This window comes from Muntiacus reevesi, chromosome 9, assembly GCF_963930625.1.
Source record: "Muntiacus reevesi chromosome 9, mMunRee1.1, whole genome shotgun sequence".
In the NCBI taxonomy this organism is placed as follows: domain Eukaryota; kingdom Metazoa; phylum Chordata; class Mammalia; order Artiodactyla; family Cervidae; genus Muntiacus; species Muntiacus reevesi.
The window spans coordinates 36,073,511-36,093,722 of record NC_089257.1 but is presented as its reverse complement, the minus strand read 5'-3'; the positions used below and the strand labels follow the sequence as shown (position 1 = coordinate 36,093,722).

General features: G+C 45.2%; 1 protein-coding gene across 5 annotated transcripts in view; it reads left to right on the top strand.

The window, feature by feature from the left end:
- Positions 1-4,281: 4,281 nt before the first annotated feature.
- Positions 4,282-20,212, top strand: part of LOC136174212 (2-acylglycerol O-acyltransferase 2-like) — an 85,482-nt gene continuing 69,551 nt past the window's right edge. For all 5 annotated transcript variants that reach the window (XR_010664389.1, XM_065944199.1, XM_065944200.1 and 2 more), the window contains exon 1: positions 4,282-4,652. The gene's annotated coding sequence lies outside the window, so the exon portion shown is untranslated. The remainder of the gene's footprint in view (positions 4,653-20,212) is intronic.

The following is a 20,212-nucleotide window of genomic DNA, read 5'->3' as shown; positions in this document are numbered from 1 at the left end:
ATGGCATTAAAACAGTAACATATGACATGCTAACTGGCAGTGGAGAATATGATAGTGCCCAGAATCAAATGAGATTAGACAAACCAGCCTTGGAACAAGAAACAGGATGCGCTCTTAATGCCTGGAAAGGTCTCCCTCAGGGCTCAGATCACACCTCTCTCTTTTGCAGGCATTAAGCAAAGGTCAGAAGAGCCTTATGAAGATTTTTGTCTCTCGACTTTTGCTTTCAGTCAGGCATGTTATTACTAATCAAGAAGCTGCAGACATACTTATTCATCAACTGGCTGTTGAGAATGCAAATTCTACATGTCAGGCAATACTGAGACCAATAAAAAAATCTGGAACTCTCACTGATTACATTAGGGCCTGTGCTGATGTTAGTCCTGCTATGATGCAGGGGATAGCTATTGCAGCAGCCCTGAAGGGACAAGCATTCCCTCAGGTTGTTCAGAACATGGTGAGACCTCATAATGGAGGCATAAGGCCCACAGGAGGGGTATGCCTTTCCTGTGGATAAAGTGGGCATTTCAGCAGAAACTGTCCTCAAAAATCTGCGGGAGAAGGCATGACACCACCCAATGGTGCTCATTCTGAAACTGTTCTCCCAAAGGCTCTTCTTCCTCGCTGCCAAAAGGGATTTCACTGGACAAAAGATTGTAAATCAAAGTTCCACAAGGATGGAACCCCTTTGGCACCCTCAAGAGGAAATCCCATTCAGAACCAGGAAAACGTCTTACAGGGCCAGCCCCAGGCCCCGACAATGATAGGGGCAACTTCTCTCAACCCGTTCATCCCCTTTGTTCCATCTCAAAGCTCTGCTGAGCAACCCCAAGGAGCGCAGGATTGGACCTCCGTTCCACCACCGCAATAATATTAACTCCTGATTCACCCGTGGTTAGAATACCAACGGGGGTTAAGGGACCCCTTCCAAAAGGAGTCATGGGAATTGTTTTGGGATGGAGTTTGCTTTCTCTTCAAGGTCTTACTGTTATTCCTGGGGTCATAGATTCAGATTATACTGGAGAAATACAGGCAATGATTTCACCCCCCACTAAAATGCAACAAATTCATAAAGATCAAAGAATTGCCCAATTATTACTTTTGCCTTATTGTTCTATGGGATCCACAGCCACACAGGCAGATAGGGGAAACAAAGGATTTGGCTCAAGTGACCTTGTATTCTGGGTACAAGAACTTACCCAGAAAAGACCTATGAAAACATTAATGGTTAATGGTAAAAACGTGATAGGATTGCTGGACACTGGAGCAGACGTTTCCTGCATAGCTGCCAAAGACTGGCCTAGTTCTTGGCCCACACAAACCACGGCTAATGAACTTGTGGGTCTAGGGAAAGCACCCTCGGTGGTGAAAAGGTATTGCTGCCTTTGCAATGTTTGCAGATCATGAGTTTAACCTCTTTTCTGATTCACAATATGTGGTAAGACAATTTCCCCATATCGAGACTGCAGTACTGCCAGAAAACAAAACCACTATTTTCCAGCTGCTCTCTGAACTGCAGCAGCAGATTTGGAGCAGAAGAAAGTCATTTTTTGTAGGGCACATTCGAGCGCACTCTAAATTACCTGGTCCTTTACATGCATATAATGAACTTGCTGATGATTTTACCAAACCTTACATTGCTACAGCTTTAGAAAAAGCTAAAGATTCTCATGCATTGCACCAGCAAAATGCCTCATCGTTAAGATGCCAATTCCAAATTCCTAGAGAGGCTGCACGAGAAATCGTGCGGGCCTGCGCCCATTGCCCTACAACCTTGCCTTCTCTGACCTTCGGAGTTAACCCTCGAGGCCTACTCCCTAATGTATTGTGGCAGATGGATGTTACTCACATTCAGTCTTTTGGTAAATTGTCCTTTGTACGTCACTGTAGACAAATGTTCTCATGCCATAGTGCCTACTGCCCGAATGGGGGAAGCCTTTAAAGATGTGGTACAGCATTTGTTTACCTGCTTCTCTTATTTAGACCTTCCTAAAGTTTTAAAAACCGATAATGCTCCTGCTTATACTTCCAAATCATTTAAAGATTTCTGTGCTAGATTTAACATTGCCCACTCTACAAGAATTCCCTATAACCATCAAGGACAAGCTATAGTAGAAAGAGTTCACCAAACCTTAAAAATTCAAATTACTAAATTACAAGAGGGAGAATTTAAGTACAGCTCCCCTCATCATGTTTTGCAGCATGTTCTGTTCGTGCTCAATAATCTCAATACTGATCTACAAGGTAATACGGCCATGTTGCGTCATTGGAATCCAGAACACAATAACCCAAAGCCTCTGGTGCGCTGGAAGGACCTTCTTTCTGGACAATGGAAGGGACCTGATGTATTATTAACCAGCGGTAGAGGCTATGCTTGTGTTTTTCCACAGAATGCAGATCCTCCCTTGTGGCTTCCAGATAGATTAATTTGACATGTCCAACAACCAATTAAGAAATTACCGGCCCCCGATGCCTCGGATGACCAAAAGGAAATTGCCACCACCCCCTTGCCCTCAACCGCCGCCAAGGAATCCCCTTGAGGAGACATCCCCTCCATCCAGCTCAGCATCTACACCACCTCCTGAAGATCCTCCCATTGATCAGCTGACCCGCCTATCACTCGCGGGAATGTCATCTCAGCATCATCATAAAAGACCACGGCTGCATCGACGACCTTTTCAAGCCACACAACGGGCCGATAGACCAACGTGGGGCCAAGTCAAGAGTCTCTGTCATCTTGCCACAGACATGGTAAAATCTCGAAAGATTCCAGTTACTGCTGAAAACCACTTCCTTGCCATCTTGGCTCTACTTTCATGTGAGGTAATATTGGTCTCTTCTCATGATGCTTATTGGGCTTATTTTCCAGATCCACCAGTTTTACAGGTAGTTACTTGGGATGAAATGCCAATAAGGATAACTTCTGATAAACTTAACCCACCAATTTGCTTTAATTTTCCACACAATGAGACTAAAAAAACGATGATTACACAGTCTAAAGTCGGCTGTGTGGGAGCCTCTAAAAAGGCAATTAAAACTGACTCACCAGCAAATGGCCAAAAGACCAGATATGTTTGGTTGATGTTCTTGAGCTTGCCGGAAATCTTGGATCCTTATATTCAAACTAAAGACAAGGTTCCACCACCTTATTCTAAGTGTTCAGGACCTCCATCTAAACCATCTAATGAATCTGATAAAGTGTGGAATACAATTAATTATGATATAGGGTGCCCACCATGGAAACTGTGTACTTATGACTCTCGCATTGATTGTAAAATTGCTGGAGGTGGAAATGCTATAATAAATTATTGGAGTAATCCGAATCCTGAATATGATCCTAAAACTATTAAAAATTATACCAACAGATTTGTAAATTGGAAAAATTCAATGGTGCCCTGGCCAGTGACTGCCTCTAGATGGCACAACAATGCCTTAGTCCCACCAATGCTAACATACCAGAGGGACGGGCATGTACATTGGCAGCCTGACTTATGGAGAGCTGTAGCAGCAACCAGTTCTATACTTTCAATTCGGCCCAATAGAACTAAATTATACTATATTCAGGCTTGTTTACCATCACCTTATGCTTTCATGTATACTAATGATTCCAACAAACTGCAAATATATCCTAATTACACTGGAGGACCTACAATAGTTACTTGTGATCAATGCATATTATCTACCTGTATAACTTCTTCTTTTAATGTTCAAGCCTTTGTTATTCTTAAAAGACCTCCTTATCTTATGATACCAGTCAATATTACAGGTATCTGGTATGATAATTATGGGTTGCTAATTCTACAGCAAGTTAAAGAATTACTTAGACCTTGTAGGTTGATAGGACTGTTAATTTTAGGGATCTCTGCATTGATAGCCTCCATAGCTTCAGTTACTGTTGCCGCAGTTTCACTTTCACAGCAAGTGCATACCGCTCAACATGTTAATGATCTATCTAAGAACGTTTCACTTACTCTTGCTACTCAAGAAACTATTGTTAGAAAATTAGAAGCTAAAGTAGATGCTTTAGAAGAAGCTGTATTACATATAGGAACTGAGCTTCAGGCTTTACATGTCCATTTGTCTCTTAAATGTCATGCAGAATATAGATGGATTTGTGTTACTCCTTTAAAGGTTAATGATTCTTCATATTCCTGGGACCAAGTTCACAATCACATTGTTGGGATTTGGAATAGTTCTGATACTAGTATAAATTTAACCAAGCTCCATCAGGAAATCAAAGACAGGCCAATCTCACCTTGACTTTTCCACTGTTCACTTTTTACTAGCCTTTCAGATTTTGTCTCTCACAATAATCTGCTGTCGTCTGTCTTGGGAATTGTGGCATCTATTTTTATAGTTGTAATTTTATTTCTTCTACTTTCCTGCATTGTTAGGATCCCGGCGAAGAGCATCAAAGAGGTCTCTCTGGAACTCCATTCTGCTCTTCTAAAAAATAAAAAAGGAGGAGATGTTGGGAGCTGCCAGGATGCACCCAGTCCACGACAAGGTCATGGGATGAGAGAGGAACCTGCAAGGCAGCTCTTCCTCACATGGGGCTGCCCCGGAGGACCAATATGTCCCCTCTGGAGCCACAGGGATGAGAAAGGAACCTGCAAGGCAGCTCTTCCCCTCGAGGTTGTCCCAGGGGACCGGTATGTCCCTTTCTTCCTTCTGTCTTACTGTTGTTGGGCTTTCTATTAATTTTTGGGAATGATAATATATAGTAATAAGGCCTCGCTGGAAAAGTCCAAGCCTTTTTGGAAATGCTTAAGATTGCTCTGGCTCAGGGCATGACCATGAACATCAAGTCATAAAAGAAAAAGCCACAGGTATAGTTTGGCTGCTTGCTTAAAAGATTATAATGTTCTAGAATAGAGAAGAGTAGAGGTATTTAGATTTAGAAGTAGATATACTGCTTTAGTTTACTTGCTCCTTGGTTGAAAGGGTTTTCACTATTGCTATTTCCTTGCTGCTATTTGTTCATTGTTTCCCTTTCTTTAAACAACATGGGATATTATGGGTATTTTTGTAAAATTAGAAAATGGGGTATATAGGATTTTAATAGAAGATTTATATCAACCAGCTTTACTGCCATTATTTTACTATTAATAGAGGTCTTTTGCTACTTTAGAGGTGTTTTTGCTCTTTAATAGTTAATCGTTGTAAATTGAGATTTTGTGGTTTTAGGTAAAGAAAAATATCAGGTTTCTCTCATGGTACTATTTTCAGAAATGTCAAATATGTTCCTGTAACCCTTCCCATGTATTGTTTTATTGTCCAAAGAATTTACACTATACCTGAGATTTGTGAAACATTGTTTTTGTTAGAGTGAGAATGTTAGGCCATTGAGGCAAGAAGATTATGTATGGGACATTTAAGTATAAACCCTGTAATGGGAAACATTCTAGATGAATGCTTAGGGGGCTAACATAACCTTTTATGTGTTAAGCACTGACAGAGGCTGTTTGTTAAGCAGTCGGACTCCCCATGGATACAGAGAGCCAGGAGCTGCACAGCAAGGGTCCAATTCTACACAGCACCTGCTCCCTGACACCCCCTGCTTGTCCCCAGCCTGCCTGAAGGGACTTGACCTTGTGGGAAGACTTCCCAACTCAGACAGCCCGAGGGGCATAGGAGCTTTCAGGTGTGGTAGAAAGGCTCAGAGGCCTACAGGATTGGGCAGAGCTGGAGTCTGCTCCTGAAATCACACTGCCCTTTGACCTGGAAGAAGTTCTCAGACATTATTGTCCACAGGAGACAAAGGGCGTGCTGGGGCCCAACCTGTTGACACTGCTGGATGGTAATGGTGGGACGGCAGTCAGCCAGCACAGTTCTGCCACATACCCTGCCCCAACCTTACCCTCTCAGAGAGACTGGGCTATGCTATGGATCAGGGGGAGCAGAGAAATTATTTCCTGCCATATCAGTAAACAAGGATGTCAGTCTTCAGCAATTGCAGATTTCCAATGTGAGCTGGTGAACCCTAAGGGAACTCAGGAAGGAGAAGAATACCTGCCATCTAGCAACCATCAGACTACAGGCATTCCCTATAGTGAGCCCCAAGGAAACTCAGGATGTGAAAAACACAGGACGTGCCAAGTCACTTCAGTTGTGTCTGACTCTTTGCAACCCTATGGAGTATAGCCCACCAGGCTCCTCTATCCATGGGATTCTCTAGGCAAGAATACTTGAGTGGGTTGTCATGCCCTCCTCCAGGGCATCTTCCCAACCCAGGAATCGAACCTGCATCTCTTGCTTCCCCTACATAGGTAGGTGGGTTCTTTACACCAGCACCATCTGGGAAACTCTACTGGGCCAGAAAGCTGAGATGCATAACAAAAGGATGATTTCAGTGAACCTAGGCTCTTGCATCTTCCCATACATAGAAAAGTGCTAAATTCCTTAATTTGGGCTATCTGGTTTTCTTTAATTAACAATAATATTTTGATGTTCAAACTAGCTGCCCTTTGCTGCAAAACTTACAAAACCTGGCTTCTTACCTCACCTCCTCTGAGCAGTTCTCTCAGGGTTACTTCAGATGCTGTCTCCTAGGCTTGAAGTTCTAAAAATTCCCACCAAATAGAACATAACCATTAACTTTTAGGTAGTGAGTATTCTTTAAGTTGTAAAGGCAGATTGGGAGCATGGGAACTGCTGAGGGAGCCAAGGCAGAGAGGAAGGAGTGGGCAGAGCACACATGGTTAAGACTACCTGGTGAGGGCCAGGATCAGGGTGAGGTTTAGGGAACAGGAGGCTGAGATTTAGGACTTTGTGCAGCAAACATCTATTGAGATGGGAGTGGGCAGGGCAGACAGGGTCCCTGAGGATGTCTGGCCTGCTATCTGGAGGACTACTGTCCAGTCCAGGAATCAGGAATTCATCCCCCAGGTAGGGAGGAGTCCTGGGAGGCGCTTGAGCTGGAGTGGGTCATGGACCTGACAGGGGGGCAGTGGATGCCTCAGGCTGGACTGAGCATCTATCTTAGTGACCCCACAGCAGGGCAGAGTCAGCTGCCTGAGCAACTTGCTAGTGAGCGCCTACTGGGCTGGGCTCTGGGTGGATGCTCCACGTGTAGTATCTCAGTGTAACTAAGAGTGACCTCCTCATACAGATTCATATCAAAGAGGTTAATGATCTTTCTAGAATCCTGGGACCAATATGAAAGCTGCCTGCCCAGGTGTTCTGCTCTCATCTTGCCTACTGTGGTCTCAAATTCAGGAGAATTGTACATTGAAAACACTAAAGGCATCAGCTGCACCCATGAACTCCCAACACCACCTGCACTGTGTAGCCATATAACTCACATTCCCTCCCAACTTCACCTGTAAATGGTTCAGCCATAAATGAGCATCCAATCAATGCCAGCTCTTCTTCACCGCTTCTATTTATAAATGCCAGGAAGTGGTTTTAAAGACCTATCTATCATGAATGTGGTTTGGGCTTTTCTTAGATTCTATTGAAGGAGGAAACAGACAGAACAGGCTCCATCTTGAAAGCAGGACTCCATCTTGGGCCAGACTGTGGACTTTGATATATACCCTGTATCTATGGAAATGACATACCAACTGGAAAACCAGGTCCCTGGAAGGAAGAGCCCGAGGGCTCATACCTAGACTCTCCGTAGCTCTCCGTAACCTAAAAGAATACCCTAATTATCTGTGTAACCAAATAGAATCACACATTCTGTTATGCTTATTGGGATATGACCACAGGCCTATTAATAATTGTCCACTGTTAACTACCTAGGCTTAAGGCATTTGAATCCTGGGTTAACTTTGATTGTATCGTTCTTTTCCTTTGTTCAGACTAGTTTCAGGGAATTTGGGGAGGTGGATTTGGGCACGTACACTAAGGGTATATAATGTTTTCACAAAAACTGGTCAGGGTCCTTGGCTAAAAGGAGACTGCCTTGGGCCTGCCGGTGTAATAAAGTGCACTCCACTATCTGCCTTGTCCTTCTGAGTGAGTTTGTTTCCCAGAACACATGGTTACAATACTACTTCCTCCCACTTCATGCCAGAAAGCTGACCTGGGTGTTTCCTTGCTTAACAAGTTGAACTGGTGCCATGTCTGTCAAGTTACATCCTTAGTGGGAGAATGTATAGAAATAGATGGCCTGGAAGATTCCTTCTCTCAATTGCTTTAAAAAGGCCCTGAATAGAACAGAAACAATATCAAACCCTGGTCTTATCTGTAAATATCATTGATGAAGGATCAAAAGAGTCTTCCTGCCTCAAAAAATGTTAAAAATATCAGATGTTGTTGTTGGAGTAGCCTGATATTAGTTAACCTAGGTTAATTAATTAAGCCCTAGATTCTTAACCTGATTAAGAATCAGATTTTTGTATTTTTCCTCTTTTCTAAGCTACCATAGACTTATCTATTTGTAAAATACAATATAAATTACCCAAGAAAAGAAGAAAACAAGGACAAACAGTTCAAATCCAATTTTTAATTATTAGTTTCATACACAAAGAACTACTCTGCCATGTTGCTCTAAGGTTTCTGAGCAGTTACTCTGCACCTCTGTACTTACCTTATCAAGAACCAGTAACAGGCAGCTCATGGACAAGCCAGATGCTCAGACCTCACAGGAGCAGCACTGCCCCAGGAAGTATGGTGCTGCCTGGTTGTTGGCCTGCAAGGGGATTGTGAGGCGAGGGACACAGAACCCTTGGTGAACTACTAAGTGCTGTACATGGGTCACTAGGGGCTGTCGTCTCAGCCCCTGATACCCAGTAGGATGAGGGGCTCTGGGAAGGGTGTGAAGTCACACAGCTGGAAAGTGGCCAATGCAGGACAGGTCTCAGCTCTCATCAGGGCTCTTCCAATCTGCCTTGAGGGAGGACCCTGGAAAATGCCTCTCAGATGCACCTTTAAGGAAGGAGGGGTGGTCCCAGCTGCAGAACTGTCTGCACAGGGGCAACTGATCCTAAGACAGATCCAGGCTAAAGTGGATTGGCCACTTTAGCCCAATTCAGGACCACTCTGATAAACTATTTTGGTTCAACTTCTTTCTCTGCTCAATTCCACTCTTTTCCCTCCTCTTAAAGCTTTTCACAGAGAAGAAATGCCTATGAATAAAGCCGTGTTCACCATTCATGATGAGGAAATGGAAATTAAGATCCCCAACCCGATATGACCATACACATTAGCAAAGAATAAGCCTGTCCACACCAAGGGCCAGGGAGGACATGCATCCAAGGAATCTCACATACATTACTGGTGAGGGTATAAACTGGTGCTGCTGTTTATGGAAAACCCTGGCATTACTCCTCCCCAGCTCATGCAGTCACATACCCTTTGACCCAGCAGTCCCTCTGGCCATTGAAACTGTAGGACGGAGAAAGGGCACAGAGACAAAGACCAGTGAGAACGCTGGTGTCAGAGTGGATCAAAGAGGCTGGCTGTGGGGGTGGAAAGCAGCTTTCCCATGCAAGAGATACCTAAATCAACAAAAGACTAAAGCATGAACTTGTCATAAAATTATATTCAAATAGTGTATAAACATATTAAAATGTATTAATTACATTTAATTAATTACAATTAATTAAAAATTCAACCACATTAGGCATTAGGAAACCACTGTGAGCACAATAAAGTGTTCCCATATGCTCACTACAATGGATTAAATGTTGAGGAGGATGTGGAGCAACTGGAATTTTCATCAGGGGCTTGTGGGTATAAATACATGTGGCTGCTTTTGGAAAGCTCTGTGGCTATGTGGAGACTGTAGCATGGGCAGATGAGGGGAAGTCAAGTTCAGTTTTAGACAGGATGTGATGGAGGTGTCGAGCAGGCTGTGAGGGAGGTTGGCAAGTACCCACCTACATAGTCAAGTCTGGAGCACAAGGGGACATAAGGCTAGAGATGTAGTTTGGAAGTGTTCGTCCTGTAGACACACTCCAAGGCCATGAGCCTGGATGAGGTCTCTGCTGGAAAGAGGGTGGAGAGAAGAGGGAGGGTCCAGGGGCTGAGGAGACAGGAAGGCCCCCAAAACTTAGCCTGGTGAAAGATAAGAGCCACCGTGGAGAACCAGGGGCAGCCAGAGGGGCAGCAGGGAAACCAGAAGAGTGTAGTCACAGACCAAGTGGTTTCAAGGAGGGAGGGAACAGTTGTGTCTGAGGCTGCTGAGAGGTCAGGATGAGAGCTGAGAATTGATCACTGGATTCAGCAGTGTGGAGACCACCAGTGAACTTGTCAAGGGCAGTTCCGTGGAACAGTGATGTCCGAAGTCTGCAGGAGGGAGGACAGAATGGGAGGGGAGGGTATGGAATGCAGACAGTTATTCCATGAGTTGTGCTGTGCAAGCTAGCTGAGGAATGGGGCAGGCAGTGGAGGAGATGGTGGGGCTGAGAGAATTTTAGGCTGGAGCTGTAAATACATATTTGTGGAGTGGAACAGTGGACCTGTTACTGACCAGGATGAATGGAGACAGTTACTACAGCCAGGTAATTGGAAATGTGGGACAATGACAGAATTGCTCTATATTTGTTTCTTCACTTGAGAAGTGACTGCAAGATTCAAGAAAATAGAGGAAGATGATCTGGCAGCTAAGGTGTTTCCTGAGGAGGCAAATGTCCTGCCTTGTTATCTGTGTCCAGGTCATTTCAGTTCAAAAATTTCTCCTAGGGAACAGGCCCCATTCCTGCTGGGTCAGAGGGCCACTGGGGCTAAGTTGGGCTGAGCACACACATGCTTAGGCAAATTTTTAGGCAATCTCTGGCAGCGTCAAAAACAAGCAGGTTTCTCCAACCACAGCAGAGCTCAGAGGAGGTTCCAGAGCTAGCAAAGGAGCCAACATGATGTTGTTCACACCATGGTTGGTGCCGTGGGAGTACAGACTGCAGACCTTTGCAGTCTTTGTATTGGATCTTCTCCTTCATGGCCCTGGGTAAGGAGTGCTGGGTGAGGAAAGGGAGACCATGGGCACCTGTCATTCCAGATGCACATGGAACATTGATGGGGGAAAGACACAGGACTTAAAAGGGTTGCTGAGCTCAGCGCCTGGAGATCGCCTGGGATGAGCGACATCTTGCTCAGCTGGCCTTGGGGGACCTTTGCCAGCAGGAGTGTGTCTGACTGGTTGCACCCACCCCCAGCCTAGCCCAGAATCTTGGAATATCAGATCAAATAGCCCTTGGCCTGGAGTTAAAGGGAGGGCAACTGAGAAAAGAGATCTGGGCCCAATGGTGCCAGGAGCAGGAACTTGTCCCTTATCCCTTCTGCTGAGGTCAAAATGGAGCTCAGGAGAGCTGTAGGTATGGGAGGGACAAGGTTCAGTCTGGCACAGTTCCTGTGGCTGCAATCAGGGTATCTACTGTGTTTGTGGTGTGGAGGGTTAACTGACACAGGGAGTAGCCATGTTCTCCATCAGAGTTCACCAAATTAAGCAACAAATCCAAGCCACTGATTGTTTTTATACTCTATAGCCCTTGAGCCAAGAATGGCTTTTACATTTTTAAATAGTCATGTATTTATGTGATATTCTCCAAGTTGCCTCTTAATTCTCATAGTATAAATATCTTTAAGCAGGGTCTTTAAGAAAAGATTACTTCCCCTGGTATAGGGAGACTGGCACTTTGGACAGAAGGTGTCCCTTTCCTGAGAAAGTTAGGAGATGGGTCCACAAGACAGGATTTTTAGGCTACAGGAGACTAAGGGCTTCCAGTGTAGGAGCTGACACCATACATATATTAAACAGCTGGTTCACACTGGACGTAGAGCAGGCATTTAGGGAAGAGGGAAAGAAGTGGCTGTAAAAGTCAGCTAAGACTATCAGCAAGGACTCAGGGCCCAGAAACAAATACTTTCCAGTGGGTTATTTTTTGTTTACTGTTTCCTTTCCTCTCCTCTATAATTCACACACTCACACAGGAAGGTAAGTTCCTTTCAAATAGTTGGTCTTGTTCTCAGTTGCATCTCCAGCTCCTAGAAGATTGGTGTTGATAAATGTTTATTGAAAGAATGAATGTTTAGTGCACAGTGGAGCCAAATAGTGGAATTGAATGCCAGGTCCCATCCTACTAGCTTGCTGTGTGAACTTAGCCAACCTGCATACCCTCTCTAGGCCTCTGTAAGGGAAGGTTTTACATTTTTCCCCTTTGGTGTTATGAAATAAAAGAAGTGGGTCTCCCTTCCTCAGGACTGAAAGGCTCCCAAGTTAGGATTTTGCCTGCTGACAGGAGTTAAAGGGTGAGCCCAGTGTGAGGGTGAGGCTGGGGGAGAGGGGATGAAGGAGTCTTTGGGGCCTAGAAAATAAAACAGTCTTAAAGGCCCTTGCTGAATCTTCTAACTTTGGAGAAAACAAAACAGGACTTTAGTTACGCCCTGATGCTCCAGGCTGGTTGCATCTATCTGGGACTTATCACCCCCTGTCCAGGAACCTTCAACCCCTTACACCTGCCCAGAAGACTTATCACCCCCTGCCCAACTACAAATGTCATCTCAACTAAAGAATACTCAAAATATTCTGCCTGATTAACGTTTACCCTTATTGCTTCCACAAGCCTCCCTATAAATATGAAGCCTCCCTGACCCCTCTTGGCGCTCAGCCTGGTCGTTAGGCTGACTGTCGCCCCTCCTTGCCTCAATAAAGGTAACCTACTTCTGTTGAGGTCGTCTTTCCTTTTCTGGGGCTTCCCTGGTGGGTCAGAGGTTAAAGTGTCAGATTGCAATGTGGGAGACCCGGGTTTGATCCCTGGGTCCTGAAGATCCCCTGAAGAAGTAAATGGCAACCCACTGCAGTATCCTTGCCTAAAGAATCCCTGGACGGAGAAGCCTGGTGGGTTATAGTCCTCGGGGTTGCAAAGAGTCGGACACGACTGAGCGACTTAAAAAAAAAAATTCATTTTCTGCCTCAGCTGGAACTATACCTTACAGGTGGGCTGGGGGGTTGCAGCGGTGCCAAGGTCTTTTGGTCAAGGGGGAATGCCCTGCATGTGGGTTTTTCCTAACATTTTTTTTTCTAAATAAAAAACTAACACATGCTCTTGTAACAAATCTAAACAAAATGTTTGTCCTAAAACTGAAAATTTTCCCCATTATTAACAACTTAGTTTTATTCTCTAGAGCTGGTTTTCTGAAAGTGGGAGTAGCCCACACAGACTTGATTTTGCCTAAGGGCAGAGACCTAGGAAGGCTCTTTATCTTTTTCTCCACATTGGGCTTCCCTTGTGGCTCAGTTGGTAAAAAATCTGCCTGTGATGTGGGAGTCATAGCTTTGATCCCTGGATTGGGAAGATCCCCTGGAAAAGGGAAAAGTTACCCTCTCCAGTATTCTGGCTTGGAGAATTCCATGGACTATACATGGATCACAAACATTTGGACATGACTGAGTGACTTTTACTTTTCACACTGTAGTGACAAAATAAATAAATAAAATTCAAGTCAAAACCCTGGACATTTTGTCTCCAGTGACATTTTACCTCCTTCCTCCAGATTTGTGCGAGTCAGCTTGAGAAAGCCAGGAATTTCTGCTAGTTCATACTTGTACCACCAGCACCGGACACATCATAGGAGCTCTGTGTAAAGTGAGCATCTGTGAGCTTCAACCTACTTCATTTGGCTTATGAATTCTCACTACGATTCTGATTGAGGCAAAAGACCCCTCCTCCTAGAAGCCTTCCAGGAATAACAGCACAGTCTATTCTATTTTCAGATGGAGTAAAAGTGGAAACTGACCTTCTTTAAGAGTATGAGTGCATGATGTTGAGTGGAGTGAGTGGGTTTAAGGGGGAGCAGTGTTCCCTGAGAATGAGGTTCTACCAACATCAAATTAGTTGCAGCCCCACAGATCCCCCACCTGTGAGAGGAAGCCGGGATTAGCCTGTGGTAGGGACCCAGAGTCAAAGATCAAAGGGAAATTCCTCACTGGGCCCAATTTTAGCCCTGCTTCAGTCCTGGCCTACAGGCCAGCGACAAGTTGGTTTCTTTCTCTCATCCTCATTCAGCAAGAAAGGGCAGGGCAGGCAGGGGAAAGTGCAGAAGCAAAAGCTAAGAGATTGAAGGAGCTCAGGGAGTTGTAGGAACACTGAATAGCTTAGTGTGGCAGGAGCCCAGGGTGCAAATGGGTGAGTAAGGCTGGAGCAAGAGGGATTCAGGCCAGCTGTGAGGAGCCTGAATGCCAGGCTGAGCTGCTTGGGCTGTGCTTCAGAGTTATGAGAAGTTGAATTAGAGAGGAGATCTGGTGGGATTTATCTATGGAAAGATGGGCTGAGAGTAGGTAGAAAGGGGCTGGGCAGAAAGAATGTCTCCTATTCTCTGAGGTCCCAACAGTGGAAACTAGAAATAATTAATCCAGTCACAACTCCCCCAGTCATTTATTAAGCACCTGGTGAATACAGATTACTTAACTAGACAGAGAGTGACACGGAAGGGAAGACTGGAGTGAATAAGCAGCCCTGTGCAGTGGAAACAAGTGAGTTTGAAATTAGATCTATGGGGCTTCAAATCCAGGTTCTCAGTGTGACACTGCCCAGGCTGTGTTCCCTCTTCCTTGAAGTCAAAAGAGTCTGACTCCTTCCTCCTGGGGTGAGGGCTGGACAGGACAGTGCTGTTGGTGCTGGGCATATGGGGAGAGCTCGTTCCTTCACACTGCTAACCACTAATGCTCCTACTTCCTTTCCCAGTCATTCTCTGCAGTGTGGTCTTCATAGCCCTTCTGTTCATAAGATTCTGGATATCAGTGTCCTGTATGCCATCTGGTGGTATCTGGATCAAGCCAAGCTGTGGCAGGGAGGCAGATACATCAAAAGCATAAAGCGCTAAGTCATATGGAATTACATGAAGGACTATTTCCCCATCTTGGTGAGTATGGGGCTGGCTAGTGAGTGGTCAGGACCGTAGTCCTCATGAGTTCATGGAGATGTTTGACCCCATGAGCAGTGAGCAGAATACTGGGCCGGGAGCAGGAAACAGGCTTCTACCACTATGTGGCTAGGGGATGAGTCAGCTTCTGTCTGGCTGTGGTTCTCCAACTTCAGGGAGGTGAGGCCACTATGAGGACTGATGAATGAACAGGATTTGAGGAACTGTGTAGGCCATGTAGTGCAGCACACTTAGGTATCTTAGAGGTGTGAAGCCTTCAGCAGCCATGCTTGGAGGTGCAGGTATCAAGTCTTGTCCTTAGAGAACATCTAGTCCAACACTTCTTCAGTAATAAGACTGTCACCAGGAGAGGGACAAAGGTGTGACCAAAGACACACAGCAAGTTCTTTTAGTGGTTTTAAAGCTTGCACATTAGCTTTGTATAAGGCAGTAAGGCAGAAAGCCCTGAACTGGTTCTCAGGATGTATCCTGCCCCAAATTCCAGGATGCTCTGTGTCCTTGGACAGAGTCTTTCCCCATTCGGAATCTCAATTTCCGCATGTATCCAGTAAGCATACTGCTCACTCCTGCTCTGAGTATCTGCTAACCTCTGATTCTCTGATTAAGGGAACTTCATGACCATTGTGGAAAACTGACCATAGACTCAAAGGTCCGTCCTAATTGAAGAAGACAATAATTTTAATGAACTTAACTCCTTTCCAGTAGTACAAAAAGTCTAAATCTTTGTATGTAAGCCCCTCAGCAAGAATGGTTTATTGTCAAAAGATGATAGAAAGGCAGTAAGGACACAGAAATATGCCAGACCGGGGCCTGGTAAAGGACAAGAGTGACTGTGGAGACCCAGGGCAGCCAGAGGGGCAGGAGGGAAACCAGGAGAGTGTGGTATTCACAGGCCAAGTGATTTCAAGAATAAGAAAGGAACCAACTGTGTCTGAGGCTGCTGAGAAGTCAAAACAAGAGCTGAGAATTGACCACTGGATTCAGCAGCGTGGGGGCCACTGTTGAACTAGTTAAGGTTGGTTCCATTGAACAGTGATGTCTAAAGTCTGGAGGAGGAAGGACAGAATGGGAGTGAAGGATGTAGAATGCAGATGGCTTATTCATAAGGCATAGAAGAGGAGACGGAGGAAATAGTGGGGACAAGGGATTTTTAGACGGAGGTTGTTATTGCATATTTATGGAGAACACTGGACATGGATGGTATTGGAGGCAGTTATTACAGCCAAAAATTAATAGCTGGGAATGTGTGAAGAAGACAGGGTTGCTCTATACTTGGTGCTTCACTTGCCAAGTGATGGTGAGATTCAAGCAGATAAAGAAAGATGCTCTGGCTAATAAAGCATTACCTGAGGAGACAAATGTCCTTCTCTTCTTCCATCTTTACCTGGGTCCAAAAATTTGGACTCAGGTCAGTTCAAAAATTTCTCCTAGGAAAGAGGTCCCTATCCTAAGGGCAGGGCACACTGGGGCTGAATTGAGCTGGACACCCACCCATCAGCCCTCACAAATGCTTAGACAACTTCTAGAGCAACAAAATCCATCAGGTGTTTCTGACCACGACAGAGCTCAGAGAATCCTTTGGAGTTGGGAGCTGAGAAAAGAGATGTGGGCCAATTAGTGCCAGGAGCAGGAGTTTGTACATTGTCCCTTATCTTGGGGACAAAGAGGAGCCCCAGGAGGGCTTTAAGTACTGGAGGGACATGGTCCAATCTGTGTGGTACATGTCCTATGGCTGAAGCCAAGAAATTCTTTGTGTTTGGGGTGTGGGAGGTAGACAGACGACAGGGAGCTGTAACAGTCTATATCAAGGGTCCTTAAGTATTGTTCCATGGTCAAAATCCAGCCTATTGGCCATTTTCATATTTGTATACTCCATGAGCCATTTTTAATGATTTTCACATTTTAAATGATAAAGTGTCTATATAAAATCCTCCAAGTTGCCTCTTTAGCCTCAAAGTATAAACATTCACAATCAGGCTCTTTAAGAAAAGATTACTTACCCTGGTCTAGAGTGGCTGGCAAGGGTGGAGAGAAGGGCCCCTTTTCAGAGACGGTTAAAATGGCCCATGTGGTAAGGTTTAAAGGCTGGAAGGAGAGTAAGGGCTTCCAGTAGCAGAGTAAAGACCATGTATTTAGGGAAGAGCTGATTCATGCTGGACATAGAGCTGGGGTCCATGAATGTTTGTTAAATGAATGAATGCTGGGAGGATGATGCATCCAAAATATTAGAATTGAATGCCAGGTACATCCTACTCTCACATACCCTCTCTGAGCTTCTGTAAAGTGGTGCTTTACATTTTTTCCCCTTTGTGTTATTAGGTGGAAGAAGGGGTCTCCTTCCCTCAGGAACTGAAAAGACTGCCTAGTAAGGATTTAGCCTGCTGACGAGAGTTAAAGGGTGAGCCCAGAGAGGGTATGCATGTTTCATTCATTCAACAAACATTCATGGACACCAGGGTGAGCCTAAGTAGGGGGGCTTCCCTGGTAGCTCAACCGGTGAAGAATCCACCTACAATGCGGGAAACCTGGGTTCTATCCCTGGGTTGGGAAGATCTCCTGGAGAAAGGAAAGGCTACCCACTCCAGTATTCTGGCCTGGAGAATTCCATGGACTGTATAGTCCATGGGGTCACTAAGAGATGGACACTATTGAGCAACATTCACTTTCACTTCAGGGTGAGGGGGTGGTGGGATGTGGGGAGGTCTCTTGGTCAAGAGGATGCCTCGTGTGTGGGTTCCTTCCTAACATTTTTTTTCTAATTACAATACTAATTCATGATATTATAACACATCCAAAGAAAATTTGTATGGAATGTGAAAGATTTCCCCTAATCCTGCCCTCCAGGAACCACTATTAACAATTCAATTTTACTCTCTAGAGCTGGTTTTCTAAAAGTAGGAATAGTCCACACAGACTTCGATTTTGCCCAAGGGCAGAGACCTAGCTGGGCTCTTTTTCTTCACAATGTAGTGACAAAAATATAAATAAATAAAATTTAAAACAAAATCTTAGACACCTTGTTTCCGCTGGCATCCTGTCTCTTTCTTCCAGATTTGTGGCAGTCAGCGTGAGAGAGCCAGGAATTTCTGTTAGTTCACAGTTATACCACTGGCACCTGACATATCATAGGAGCTCTATGTAAAGGGAGCATCTATGCACCCTGACTTACTTTGTTCGGCTTATGAAAATTAGGGACAAAGGTGTGACCAAGGACACACAGCAAATTCTTTTAGTGGTTTTAAAGTTTGTGCATTAACTTTGGGTAAGAAGTAAGGCATGAACTGCTTTTCATGATGTATCCCACCCCAGATTCCAGTATGCTATGTGTCCTTGGATGGAGCCTTGCCCAATTAGTTCCTTAGTTTCCTCATGTATCAAGTAAGCACACTGCACCCTCCTACTCTGAGTGCCTCCTAATCTCTGACTGTCTCAGGGCACCTCATGGCCATTGTGGAAACCTGACCATGGTCTCAAGGATCAGTCCCATTGAAGCAGACTTAACAATCTGAGAGAATTTAACTCCTTCCCAGTATTAAAAAAGACTAAATCTTTGGATGTAAGCCCCTCAGCAAGAATGGTTTATTGTCCAGATAGGATGGAAAGGCAGTCAAGACACAGAAGGACATTATGCAGGGGCAGGTGACTACCCTCTGGAAACAAGAGATAAGAATTATATAGAGTGTGACCTATGGAGCTACAGGGATTAATTTCTAATACCAAGTCTGCAACATATCACTGTGTGACCTTGGGTGAGTTACACAGTCTCTCTGAGCCTCCATTCCTTCATATGTAAGGTGGAAATGATGTCATATACATAATTAGGTTGTTTGGATTCCATGAGACATCAAGTTGCCCTAGGGCCTTGAAAAAGCAGTGTCTGGCTCTCTTTGCACCTGGAGCTTCTAACAGTTGTCCATGGCAGATAAATAGTGTTGAGGAGCTCTGTGCTTGTCTTATCCAGAGCCCTCCTGTCCTTCCCACAATGAGGAAACTCTCAAGGAAGGTTTCTCAACCCAGGCACTATCGACACAGGTAGGACACTGGGCTTGATTTGAAGAAAACCTATGTTCACAGTGTTTGAAATTATTGCCCACTGCAGGCCTGTGACAAAACAACCAGCAATGGTCAGTCAGGCAGCACCACCAAGTGACCTGCAGAGAACAAGATGACATACATTTTGATTCACCTGACCAGGAATGGGAGGCTTAAGAAGTGGCCCTCTTACCTACAGATTCTGTTGTTGTTGTTGTTCGGTTGCCAGGTTGTGTTTCTTACTCTTCATAACCCCAAGGACTGCAGGAGCATGCCAGGTTTCGCTGTCCCTCACAATCTTCCAGTTTGCCCAAGTTCATGTCCATTGAGTCAGTGATGCCATCCAACCATCTCATCCTCCGTCACCCTCTTTTCCTTCTGCCCTCAATCTTCCCCAACATCAGGGTCTTTTCCAATGAGTCAGTTCTTTGCATCAGGTGGCCAAAGTATTGGAGCTTCAGCTTCAGCATCAGTCCTTCCAGTGAGTATTCAGGATTGATTTCCTTTAAGATTGACTGGTTTGATCTCCTCACAATCCAAGGGACTCTCAAGAGTTTTCTCCAGCACCACAGTTCAAAAGCATAAACCAAATTCCTAGATACCACCCATACCTACAGTCTGAAGGGACACATAGCCCTGCCTTCAGGGACTGCCCCCCCGCACCCACCCCCCACCCCCCAGTCTGAAGGGAGACACAACCATGCCTGAGGAACCTTTTCTAGAAGACTCATATCCCTGCCTCAGGAAGCTACAGCCTGAGAGGGAAATACAGCCCTGCCTAAGGAAGCCAAACTATAAGAGTGGACACAGTCTTGCTTAACGGAGTCCAAATCTGAGGCCTTGCATCAAGGAGTCATCCTGAGAGGAGACATAGCCCTCTGCTCAGAGCTCCAGTCTAAAGGAAACAGAGCCCTGCCTCAGGAAGCAGAGTGTGAGAGTAGACACCACCTTTCCTCAGGCAGATCTTATCTAATGGGAGAAGGTTTGTCTCAGGGAGCCTGATAATGAGGAGTTACATGCCCCACAGGAAGCCCATGTCATTGGAGACACAATCTTGCCCCCAAGGACCCCAAAATGAGGGGACACACAGCCATACTTCAGGGAGGAGCAGTATCATGGGAGCAATACCCTGTTTCGGGGATTTCCAGTCTAAAGGGAGACACAGCCCTGCCTCAGAAAGCCGTCATTTGAGGGGAGACACAGCCTCCTCAGGGGGGACACAAACCTGGCTCAAGGTTGTACAGTCCAGGGGATAAACAACACTGCCTCTGGCATCCCCAGTCTTAGGGGAGACATAGCCCTGCCTTCAGGAGGGCCTGTCTGAGGGGTGACAGTCCTGCCTCAAGGAGAC